Source organism: Leptonychotes weddellii, chromosome 5, assembly GCF_054177405.1.
Source record: "Leptonychotes weddellii isolate Sample4059 chromosome 5, ASM5417740v2, whole genome shotgun sequence".
Classification (NCBI taxonomy): domain Eukaryota; kingdom Metazoa; phylum Chordata; class Mammalia; order Carnivora; family Phocidae; genus Leptonychotes; species Leptonychotes weddellii.
This window is the reverse complement of record NC_138373.1, coordinates 69,522,486-69,535,444: the sequence shown is the minus strand read 5'-3', so window position 1 is coordinate 69,535,444 and position 12,959 is coordinate 69,522,486. Positions and strand designations below refer to the sequence as shown.

The 12,959-nt window shown below is 51.5% G+C and overlaps 1 protein-coding gene across 4 annotated transcripts in view; it reads right to left on the bottom strand.

Annotated features, from left to right (window-relative positions):
* TSPAN9 (tetraspanin 9) overlaps positions 1-12,959 on the bottom strand; it is a 188,949-nt gene that overhangs the window by 103,900 nt on the left and 72,090 nt on the right. The window contains exon 2 of one of the 4 annotated variants that reach the window (XM_081821035.1): positions 6,907-6,998. The exons of the other annotated variants lie outside the window; for them this stretch is intronic. The gene's annotated coding sequence lies outside the window, so the exon portion shown is untranslated. The remainder of the gene's footprint in view (positions 1-6,906; positions 6,999-12,959) is intronic. 4 annotated transcript variants of the gene reach the window in all.

The window sequence follows — 12,959 nt, the reverse complement described above, 5'->3', positions numbered from 1 at the left end:
TTCCTAGATGACTTTGGGAGGTGCCTTCCTGTCTGCGGCATCCATGGTTCCAGGATGAGGCGAGATGGTGATGGTGGGGTTGCCACAAACAATCGGCCCTCCCCCCCGGGGCCCCACGGCCTATTTCCAGCTCCTGATAGTTCCTGTCTAATGCCAGTGTGGACTGAGGAATCCAGGGCATCCTGGGCCCAGCATTGTTCAAATCACACATTCCTCGTCATGAAAAGCTACCGAATAACTCTCATTCCTCCAGCCTCCCAGGAGAAACCACATCAGAGGGCAAGCAACCAGATCCCATGTGTGATGGGAACAAAGGGGGACGGCGGGAGCCATACGGTGTCTCCAGCACTGTCCATCAGACCCTCTGCAACAGATACAGACTTGCCCAGAAAGCTCACCTGCCCCTTCCTGCAGGCTTAACCCCCACTCTAACCTTGGCAGTCAAGAGCAGGTGTGAGCAGTCAGAGCCCTACCTGTACCCTTGACCCAGACATGCTGCTTTCCAAGCGTCAATGTTTCTATGCTACCCATCTCCCTGACTTTTTGTGAAAATGGCAACTAAACTCTCAGGGAAGGGAAGAAGATTGCCCGTGTTTGTTGAGAGCCTGAGTGTCAGGCATTGGGTGGAGCACTCGGGGTCCGAAACCTCTTGATCCCTATGAGGCAACAGGCACCCTGAAGACAGAAATGCAAATGGACAAAAACAAGCACAACAAATATTACACTAACGTTGTAGGGAGGGGAGATAAAAAGGAGGAGGAGAAGGAGCGAAAGGTCTAACACTCAGTCCTGCTCATTTCATTCCACTGCGGAAACACGTCAATGGTGCCAGCTTTTATGGAGTGTCTGAGGAAAAGCTCCGGTGGACCGTTTGGAGAAGACTGGACAGAACTCCATGGGGCCTAAAAGATGCATAATTCTCAGCCAAGTGGCAGTCGGGGGATGGAGGGCAGGGAGGAGGGAATGATGTAGAGATGGGACACCTGCTGTGAGTTTTCCTTGGATTTTCTCTAACACTGGCCTGATACCTTCCTTCTCCCCTGTCACTAGATCCCAGAATGGAGTGCAAGTCACCAAATGAAAAGGAAGGAAGTCTTAGTGGTGGTGAGGTTATTCAACTACTTGGTCTTTTTTTTAACTAAGTTTTTCACTGTGATTGGACCCAGAGGCAAAATACTGTAATCAACCAAAAGACAAAGCGGGTCCTCTACTAGCATGGGACGCTAACAGGAGGGAGCAGGTGTATTATATGGACATCAGAACCCACTGGCACACACGGGACTTAGGTACCAGTGATGAGATGCCCGTTACATGCCGTGCCAACTGCTTGTGCCTTTGCACATTCTGTTCCCTGCGTGGAATGTACTCCCCTCTCTTGGCCACACTGTTTTCTCTGTGAAGCCTTTTCCCTCCCTGCCCCAGGCGAAACTGGACATGCCCTTCAGCATTCTCTGAAGCCCCCGTATTAAGACTCTTGCCCTGCACCCTGCTCTGTGAGTCTCAATGCTGAGACTGGGGAGGAGGGAGGGACCAGGAGGTGATTCTTATTCATCTTTAAATCCCAGAACCTAGTACAGTGCCTGCCTCCTAAGAGGTGAAAATGAATGAATGAGCAATGAACAGATGCATGCCAGGCAGACAATGCCCCCCGAGGTGAAGGGAGACAGACCCCAAGCGCATGGCTCTTTGGGCCCTTTGAGGACCAGGACGGGCAGTGAGTGTCCCTGAGAGGGGAGAGGAGCAGGGTGCAGGACTGAGCAGAGCCCAGGGAGCCAGCATGGGTCTGTTTAATATGCAGCATGTAGATTCCCAGAAATCAATGCTCATTTTTAAAACACGGCTGCCCAGAGCCACCCTCCCTGCTTGGTTCCATGGTCGGTGTTAAGTATCCTTCTATTTATAAAGCACCTCTGACCACAGTGGTGCAGTGCGGTCCCACACCCAGCCTCGGAGGTGGGGCAGAGTGGGACAGAGGGAGAAACTGAGGTCTAGAAACAGTCGCCAGAAAGGCCAGAGAGACTCCACCCCTCCCCAGGGGCCTTCTCACTGGAGGGCCCGCTGACCAGCTGGAAGGGGCTACTCTTCCTCCCGGCTTTCATGAGCACTGCCAGACAGGCTGGGCCTCTCAGACTGAGTCCTGACCTTCCCGGCATCCATCAGCTCCCTGTCTCATACCTGCTCCAAAGCAGTCACGCTGCGGCTCATGGGGCCACCCCCGCCTGCGTGCCGTCCTTCCCATTCCTTCTCGGGCTCACTCTCTCCCCGCTCCCCTCCAGGAGCCTGGACATCCCGACGCTTTTACCATCAAGACCCGGGAAGACCGATCCTCGCGCACCACCCTCTTGGGCTTCACCCTCCCAGTTTGGGTTTCAGTTCTGAGGCACCGTCCTGCTCCCCAGTCTCATGCCTCAGCCAGATGCTGCTCCAGCTCCAGCACGTCACACATGACACCACTGAGCAGGGCTCATGTCCGCAGAACACACAAGAAGTCAGAGGCTTGTCCCAACATGCCATATCATGCAGGGCACAAAGCTGGTGACGAGAGCGCTATGAGTGCTCCTGGCCACCTCTTCCGAAAGGAAGGAAGGAAAGATGAGAGGCGAGGCAGGGGAGGCCAAAGAGTGCCCTCTTATACCACCAAATCGGGAGGCTCCTGAGGTCCCAGCCACGTCGGTTAACACCACAGCTGAGCCACTGGGTGCTGGGCCCAGAACTAGACACCCCGAGGAGAGCCCCCGACGCAGCAAGATGCATGCGCTGGTAAAGACGGACACACAGACCTCTCTCCATCTTCTTTTTTTTTTTTTTTTAAAGATTTTTTCATTTATTTATCTGAGAGAGAGAATGGGAGACAGAGAGCATGAGAGGGGGTGGATCAGAGGGAGAAGCAGACTCCCCGCCGAGCAGGGAGTCCGATGCGGGACTCGATCCCGGGACTCCAGGATCATGACCTGAGCCGAAGGCAGTCGCTTAACCAACTGAGCCACCCAGGCGCCCCTCTCCATCTTCTAACGCCCAGAATCACGGAATGTCAGAAGTGGAGGGAGGCCTAGAAGTCATTCAGGTGCAAACACTCTTTACAATGAAAGAAAAAATGAGCTTCCAGAGAAAAGAATGAACTCATCTAGTCATCTAGCGAGGCAGTAACAGAACTGATACAAAAACCCATGTTTCTTGACTGTGTGATCAGTGTCTTTTCCACTCTATTCATTCAACAAACATTGGCAGAAGGGGCCAATTTAAGACATAGTCAATCCCTATTCTCAAGAAGCTTAAAATTTAAGAAGAGACAGAGAGAGGGAGACGGACGGAGAGATATATGAAACGAACAAAAACTTGAAGACAAAACAAACTCGTTAAACAGCACAAGGATGTGACAAGTGGTAGAATACCAATGGGGCACAGATATGGAGGTGACTACTTCCACTGGCGGGGGGGGGGGGCACAAGCAGGGTCCACTGGGTGAGCAGGAGTCTGTCTGCCAGACAGAGGAGAAGGGTGTCCCCATCCCAGGGAGAGCCAATGGCGCAGGTGCACCCCCGAGACTTGAAGTACTCGGCAAAATCGAGAAGTGTCAGAAGATCCATGGCATGGGTGCGTGCCCTTCGTGAGGGCTACAGAGGCAACGCTGAGCTGCACTCGAAGTCTGGGCCTTCCCCCAGGACCCTCAGGAGGGCACCCATGAAGCTAATCCATCCAAGACAAGGGAGCGTCCTGCACACACCAGGCACAGGTCGCCCAGTCCATGGGCATGGCCACTCTGCTGTGCGGCAGAAGACAGCCTGGAGGGGGCTAACGAGCGAGCTATTACAACATTCAGGTGAGGCACCGGGAGCACTGAAACTGGGAAAGTGGGATCCGGAGGCAGAGCAGAAGTGGAGGCAACAGAAGCCAGACGTGGGGTCCAGGAGAAAAAGCTGAGAATGCCGCCTACGTGTCTGGAAGGGGAGGGGCCGGGATGGGTGGTAAGGTCCTTCCCTGAGACCATCCTCTTCATTTAATAGACTCGCCTGCCTCGTGCAGTTAGTTACTTTGTGTGCCTACGTGCCTTCCACAGCTCTATATTCCCCACAGGCTCAATCAATACTTGCAGGTTGACGTAGATTACAAAGCAAGCACGAGTCCCAAGCTAGAGAAAGCCTTACCGAGTGACAGTGCTGATGGATCTAGTACAACAGCGGGTCACACGGACCACCCCCTCACCACCTAACCCGTCACCCATCTCACCCCCTCCATTTGGACACAAATAGGGTCCTACAGCCAGGTGTGGACACCAGGAGCCCCCCCACCCCCACCCCAGGCAGGGGAAGGTCCATGGAAAGCACTCAAGACTAGACTCCCATGGTGCTGATTCTTACACTACCGTGGGACTCAGAAAGCTGCTTCTAAATGCCCTGGGTGACTCAAATGCTCACTCCAGATACCAACCAATTATGAAATACTCTCATTTTAGAGATAAACAGGTTTGCAAAGCTACATAGTGGTCCATCGCCTGAAACGGAGAATGGCCACAAACGGGAGACCTGACCCAGTCCATGCTGGCTCCCCCGTGCCGCCCTGGGCGCAGAGCCACACCCCCATCCAAGGACCAATCTGCATCCCTCCCTCCACAGCGGTGCGCGGACAGTGGAGAGCGGAAGCTGGGGCTGGGGGCAGGGACGCTATGATGGATGGATCCTGCTTTGCCTGCTGCTGCCAGAGGGCCAGGGAGGAAGAGGAGAAATGGAAAGCCTGGGAGATATTTTGCCCGTGATTTGTACCGCCCGAGATGCCCTGTAGCAATATTTATCCTGCGGCTCTGTCCCACTTTCGTTTATTATCCAGCTTAGCCTGAGTTATCACAACCAGGACGGGACCCATAAACTAGCTACCTGACACCATCGGGACCATGCAGCGTATTTTAAAATCTCAAGGAGCAGCTTCGATCCTCTATGGAAATTTAAAGAAATAGGTGCACTCCTCATCCTCTGGGGACTGTGGCCATTCTGGAAGCAGCTGCAAGGAGCACCTGTCACCAGCTGTCACACTCCCAGAGACGCACCCTGGAGACTGCACCATCCTCGCCCTTCCACATTCTACCTACCAGTACAAACCACAATCTGGTCACTAACCCCTTGTTTGGGGCTATACAACATGACTTCCAGAGGCCCAGATCATTTCTAGGGTTGAATTGTAACCAACGGTCAACAGTATTTCATTAAAACATTTGCCAGTAAATAAATGAATAATGAATTCATTGAGCACCTTCTATTACATCTTAGGTCTGTGCTGGACAAAGGGGATTAGAAGTATAAAACCAGGCTCTCAGTCTTATCCACCCGATCTGCTCAGAGGATAACCAGGGCTGAATAACTAACAATGCAGGAAGGACAGGAGTCTGGTGGGGGAGGGAGGGACAGCAGGGGCCACTGGGAGGTCCAGGGTCGAGGGATCCACAGGGTTGGGCTGGCATCAAGCTGACAAGAGGGTAGACAGTAATTCCCAGACTGATAGCAAACCATTTCTAAAGATCACAGATTAGTTGTGTGATCTAGTTACTGGCTTTATGGCAGTATATAAAGCCAGAAGAAAAAAACAAATCCCTTCTTATGGCTTACATTCTGATTTGAGGACAAGGGGGTGACAATAAAGAAAGACAATTACAAAGAAGTAAAAAAATATATATATATAAAATATCTGATGTGCTATGTAGAAAATAAAGAGGGATGGGGAGACCAGGAATACAGGGTGTGGAGGAAGGGCAGCAGCTATTTTAAGTAGGGTGGCCAGGGAAGGTCTCAGTGGTACACCAGAGGAGACAAGCAGGGAAGCTATTATAATAATCCAAGCAAGAGAGGATGGACTGTGGCTTGGACCAGGGCTGTGGCAGTGGGAGTAGGAAGAAGAGAATGGATCCTGGTTGTTCTATAAAGGACATGGGGCTGAGAGGGGTGGGGGGAGGCCAGAAGTGCACTTTTATTTATTTATTTTTTAAGATTTTATTTATTTTTGACAGAAAGAGAGAGCACAAGCAGGGGAACAGCAGAGGGAAAGGGAGAAGCAGACTCCCCGCTCAGCAGGGAGCCCGATGTGGGGCTTGATCCCAGGACCCCAGGATCATGATCTGAGCCGAAGGCAGACGCTTAACCATCTGGGCCACCCAGGCGCCCCCAGAAGTGCACTTTTAGATACATTAAGAGGTCTGTTAGCCATCCAAGTGGAGATGTGATCCCATGATTTGATGACTCAAAGAACTTTAGAACCAGAACAGACCCAAGAGAGTCCGACTCGGCGTCCTCACCCAACAGGTAATGATGGGATGGTGATGAGGAAGCCTCATCTGGTAGCTCTCCCAGCAGGTGCCACTGGCAGGTGGTCCTTTCTCCTCTACTCCCGGGTCTGTGTCATCACCCCCAACACTCCTGCTTGGCTAGCTGGGAGGCCCGACCGATGCATCTGCTTCATTCTATAGGTGAGGTGCTCTGAGGCTGGGAGGAGCCAGACGGCCTGCCCAGGCCCTCTCCTACCTGGTCAGTGATCTCTGCTACACAGACCCGCAAATTCGGTTTTGCTTCCAGGAGTGTCATGTTCATGACAAGGAGGGAAGGATCTCTGCTTCTATAAGTTTTTTCATAAAAGCTGCTTACAAATTTGAGTTTTTCCCCCAAAAGGGACATTAAATACAAACTCCATGCTACCTGATTTCTGGATGCAAACTGGACACAGTTAGGAATGACACAAGAATACGGGCTGCTGGTATGAAACTGGACAAACTGTAAGGTCTGTCTCCACAGAAAGGAAGGAAAATCCCAAGCCCTGGCATGGACCAATGTGGATGTACCAAAAGGCTCTAGAATGTTCCCTTCAAACACCATAAACGAGATGGGTGGGAGAGAAATTCAGATTTAAGTGACATTTATTGAGCACCTTCTATTTCCAGGCTGTTCTTTCACTTCACTCAATCCTCACAGCGACCCTGGGAGACAGGTATTATGATTCCCGGATGAAGAACGAGGAACCTGGAGAAGTAAAGGGACTTGCTCAAGGTCATAGAAGCTAGAAAATGACAGAGAAGAGATTCAAGACACCTTGCCCCTTCTTTCAGACATCCTGAGTTCTCAATCAGAACCCTTCCATTGCCACATTGCCTCCCAAAAATGAGAAAAGAAAGGACCCCACAATCGGGCTTAAGGGGATGGCTTAGTCTAACTCAGGGCACGGAGCACACCTCAAGGCTCCCCTGCATCCTTCACCTCCACCCTTTTCCAGGACTGGCACCTTCCTAGACCCCATTACTTCTGGCCACAAGGAAGTCACCCGCCCACCAGGATGCCTGACATAGTCTTCTTCGCTCCTTCAAATATCGTTCAAAACTACCTCCTTTATCAAGCCCTCCAAACTAACACCATGCCTCTTCCTCCTACAATGAGCTAAGAGAGTTGGACGGACCTCACAAATGTCAGGCTCTGCATGCATGGCCTTCACCCCTGGATCTACAGCTGTAATCACTCACAACCCTACGGACACCTCTGGCTCTCAGTGTTTACAGTATTTATTATTAATAGTGGTATCATTACTTTTGAGCAGCACTCTCACCTTCCCTAGGCTATCACTGTTAACTCGCATGGTCCTTATCACTACCCTGGGCAGCAGGGAGGACAGGTACACCCACAGCTACTTGACATATGAGGAAACTGAGATATGGGGGATAGGGACTTCTCCTGGGACACCAAACTTAGTAATATCTGCACCAGAAATCAGAGCTTCTCATTTCTAAGCCAAAGGTCTTTCCACAAGGACACAGGAGCTCTCTGGCTCGACTTCCTAGAGTGGAGTCTCCTCCCACATGTCCTCTCCGTGAGTGCCAGAGTCAGTCCTACCTTCCCCTGGCCTGAAGCCAAGCTGCCCCGAACCACCTGAGTGTCCCGAGCTACCCGAAACAGAGTGAGCACCTTCTGCTCGCCACAGGGAAGGACAGAGCACCATCGAGAAAAGGCGCGCTGCGTGTGGAGGGCCTTTACCCCTCGCCGACACCCCTGTGCAGAAGCTGGAATAGTCAGAGAAAACTCATGAACGCGTGAAAATGGAGCCAATTTTCTCCTCTCGACGACATCCACAGAGAGTCCCATCCAGGCAGACTGCTGCCAGGGGCTCTGGAAGGAGGAGAGAGATGACAAGCAGATAAGCATGCACACACTTCGTGTTCCCGGCTCCATTTAATGCCACATGAGATCACCACCTTGTTTCTCTACTACCTGCCTCCTGAGTTATATCCAAACCTGAGCTCATCCATCCACATGCCAGCGCCGGCCAGGACTGGAGGCGGGCCCGACAACGGACCACATCCCACATTGTATTCACTCATTTGCTCCACTAGAGTCTTGCTGTTGGAGACACACAGGGAAGGAGGGGTGGGGAGCCGCCTTGGCTTCCAGGAGGGGCAGGGCCTGACCCGGGAAAAGAGTCGAGATTGACCACATCCTCCGCACCTGGACCCCATTCTTCCCCAATCCCTGAAACCCCTCGAGACCCCCACTGGTAGAGATTGGATGTAGCCCTTCATGAGTAAGTAATGACAGCCCCCAGACAGAAAGGGGCAGGAGAGAGGCAGGGGGACAGGTGGGGGTAGGGAAAGAGATGGTAAGAGTACTGCCACCTGCTTTGGCTCCTCTCCTCCTGGCCCTCATATGCTCTTATACCCTGCCCCAGATTCGTTACTGGGGTACCTGTTTTCTGTTCCACGTGCTGGATGCTGGGGAACTTTAGGCCGAGCCCAGGGCTTGTTCTTCCAGCCCCTGAAGCACCTGGCATATGCACACTGGAAATGCACACATACTGGCTCTTGGCTTTAAATTGAAGGAGGCATAAAGAAAAAGGCCAGAGGGGAAGATTTTATGAAGACCTTATCAACTAAATGGGTTTGAAGCATCTGGAAGGAGTTGGTGCAGCATAGAGAGAGGAGATTTCTTAATGATAAAGAGAGAATGGTTCTTTGTCAAGGATGGTTGATGGTCCCCCCGCCTTGCAGGGGACTGAGCTAAAATGGTGCTGTGGGTTCTCCCAAGCCCGGGCCTCCACAGTGTGTTTTGGATGCATTATGTGTGACATGATGGCAGCCTCTTGGGGCTGCTCTTCCCCCTGCACCCTGGGGCTCCCTAGGACCATACAGGACGAATCACCCCAGGCTGTGCCTTCATCCACAGAGGCCTACAACCCCTACTGACTTCACTCTCTCCAAAAGTATATGCCCGTAACCTGACCCAGCAGAATCAGGCCCAGAGCTCCCAAAGGAGCCAGTGGTATGGTTCTAAGGGGGTGGGGTGTCCAAGCGAGCACACTGCCCCAGACAGGGACTCTGCAGGCCCAGTAGAAGGTACCCCCCACCCCCGACCTGGGTGAGGCCGGTCGAGGCCCCTGGAGGAAATGCAGTCAGCCTTGGTCTTTGCACTGCAGGTCAGCAGCTTCATCTGTGCCCCAGCAGCTCCCAGTCCCTCCATCCATCGCAAGCTCACAGAGGACACCCAGGGCGGCCATGCTCATGGCACTTACGCAGCAGCTACCTGGACTTGGAGCCACACTGGAGGGGCTTGTGCATGCCCCAAATCCAGCCCATCGTGGGCTCTACACCCCCATAGCCACCCTAGCCTGTCCCCGTTGTGCCCTCCAGCTGCACCTCAGGCCTATCTCAGTGCTAGTCTTCACTGAGCACCTACGTGCCTGGCACTATCCCAGCCACCAAAGGGGAAGGCAGGTGCAGAAGCACACAATATAACCCCAACCCCAAGGGGCTTGCAGCTCTTCCTAGTCTAAGCTGACCAAACCTGGACTGACACTGACTTACCACCCCTGAGATATGTCTTAAGTCTGTGTCCGCATTGACTGGCCTTCAGTAACTTCTTGATGGAAGAGCTGAAAGTTCCAGTGTGGCTCCAAGTCCCATTCCCATTGCTCAACCTCACTGGTCACCAGCAAAATCAAATAAAAGCCATGCTCAGATACTACCACATGTCTACCAGAATGGCTAAAACAAAAATGAGAGAAAATCCCAAGTCCTTGGATAAATATGGGCCATCCGGAACTCTCATCCACGGCTGGTGGGACTCCAGATTGGGACACAACCACTTTGGAAAACTGGCACTATGTGTGCAAGTGCACCATGCCCATGTCCACCCTTTACCGTCAACCTAGAAAACCGAGTTTCAATGGTAAAGGTAGACCAGCATACTCACAGAAGTACGATGAAAAATAACCAAAGTCTGGAAGCTGCCAAAATGTCCATCAGCAGAACAACTACATCAACGATGGCACAGTCAGTCCCACGGCAGAATACTATGCAGCAACGCAAATGAATGAACTACAGCCACCTCCAGCAACATGGATGAATCTCAAGACAGGGGGGAAAAAAAAAGTTGAGGAAAAGCAGCCTGACACAGAAGAGCACACACTGTATGATTCTACCGATGTGCAGCTCAAAAATGAAGCTATGCTATTCGATATCAGGATGGTGGCTACCCTTGACTGGGGGTAGTGACAGGAAGGGGGCAGGAGGGTAATTTCTGGGTGCTGGTAACATTCTGTTTCTTAATCTGTGTACTGGCACCATCAATGTGTGCACTTCATAAGAGTTCAACGGACACTACGTTTCTACATACGTCGTCCCTCAACCAAAGGTGAGAAGTTTCATTTCTGTTCCTTTTCTTCACCCTGCAGCCCTTTCACATGAAGGGACAAAGCTGTTAAAGGAACCACTGATCATCTGTGAATGTGTGTGTCGTTTTTCATCTCCAAAATGGAGAATATGAGATAATCTCTAAGGAACCTTCCAGCTCTAGATAGTCTGATGCTTTGATCCTATTCTTAGTAAAACCTCATTAATCAGTAATAAGAAATCTTTCCCAAATTAGTGAAAAATAAAAATATATGGAACATTTGTTTAAAGAAGGCAGTGTGACAGCTTTCAAGCACTAAGCGTGTTACAAATTAAAATATAAATGTCCACTAAGTGGAAGTTAATGAAAAAAATTATACATTAGGCTGACACTACTTAATACTGCTTGAGTCCTGTGTCTTGCCCGTGTTAAATCCTTCTTTCAACCACTTTAATCAAGAGGAGTCATTAATGCCACATTACCGCATCTGCTATATTACAAGTAACTAAATTAGTGCATTCTGATGGTAACACAGACCCAGACGTCTCTAACCCCCGAGCCCCGGCCACCTCCTTTCCCAGCCCTGTTCCATGGAGCTTCCACCCCACACCTGGGAAAAGCTGAGCCCGGTCTGAGCCCTGTGCTGATCCCACTCCTTGAGGGCTGTCCTCCGCACACGGCTGCCCTCAAACACGGCTGACACACAGATTACTTGGGAGACTGAAGACACCCCTGGGAGCCTGGCAAAACCAATGATGGCAGCAGGACGGGAATTCTAGGCGCCGGCATAAATAAAACCTCTGCTCAGTGGCTAATCTCACGGGCGCCTCACAAATACACAAACAGATAGACTAAGGCTCACTTGCAGCCTTGAGGGCTTACAAGAACCCGAGGCACCTCCCTCCCCAACTGCCTGCACAATCACAGCCCAGCCGGCAACTCTCTTTGGGCTCAGTAGATCCTTCTATACAATGGGAAGAAATGCCCCATAACCCTCACCCTGCTTTGACAGGATGGCAAAGGAACTGGTTCATTAACACTCTAAGTATTTTTGGACTCCCCCACCAAATAAGAAAGTATGGGGAATAATGGCTCAAGGGAGGCCTTGATGTGAGTCCAAAGAGCAGTGTCTGCCTAAAAAATAGGCATCTCATCAAAGTTTACTAAAAAGCGAGTGAGTGAACCCGATTCCCAGCTAACTCCCCCCTGACAGCTCTCCTTTCCCCCCACCAACAGAGAGTGGGCCATGGGATTAGCAGGCAAGTATTTGACTTGGGAGACTTAACTCACAGGGTCCAGCTTCTTGGCTAAAGATCTAAATGCACTGAGGACTCAGCCTGAAGACCTTCATTTCATCAGAAAAAAAGGGCAGCTGAGCTAGGCCTCCCTTCCCCCAGCCGCGGGGCTGTGAGCACATTTCCCCTCCTCCAGGCTCCACCACCTGTCTCTGGACCAAATACGGATCACAGAGAGGCATTTCCTGAGCTCTGCAAGCTTGCTGACCCTGAAGGTTAATCCTACCCCTCTGTGGCCAGGCTACACGATGAGGATCCTCTCCCTCCCAACCAGGGAACCACAGAATCCTAGAATTTCAGAGCTATAAGGGACCATCAAGTTCAAGGTTCCAAAATGTCCAGGGATGATGTCAGTTTCCCAAAGCAGGACGAAGAGGATGGGGTTCAAAGCTAGGTCTTCTGACCCTCAGCCTAATGCTCTTTTTACTAGACCCAAGGTAAGGGCTATCTGACATCCAAATGCCACTTTGGCCCTTTGCTGGTGGCGACGTGGCATGCCATGCTGAAAAGGATTCAGTCGGATGCAGAAGAAAGACCGCTGTGATCAATTAGCAACACCCACCTTGAGCCAAGGAAGAGGGTTTCGCATTAAGTATTTGCCAGCCTGCCACTACGCCACACTGACTCCCAGGACGGACACTCTGCATCTCCTTTTCCAGAAACTCTGAGTGTCATTCTGCAGGCTGGGATATGTGCAAGGGCCAGGGAGAGTGACTGTCCCCTATGGGGAGGACAAGAAACTGAGTCAAAGAGTGAAGGAGACCAGACTGAGTTGGGAGTAAAATCCAGAAAACTCTACTTTTGTCTCAAATCAACAATTTTTACTGAGTGCCCACTATTCATTTCTTGGGTACACATGCCTCAGATGCCCATTGCGCGCGAGGCATGGGGGTGGCCTCCTCAGCAGGGCCACATCCACAGACAGTAAACCTTCCTCCTGTCTCTGCTACTAACATCAGGAACAAGCCACCTTCCTTTCTGCCCCGCAGACCCTGTGTCTGAAAACAGAGGTCTGCACAGCTCTCGGGATTATTGT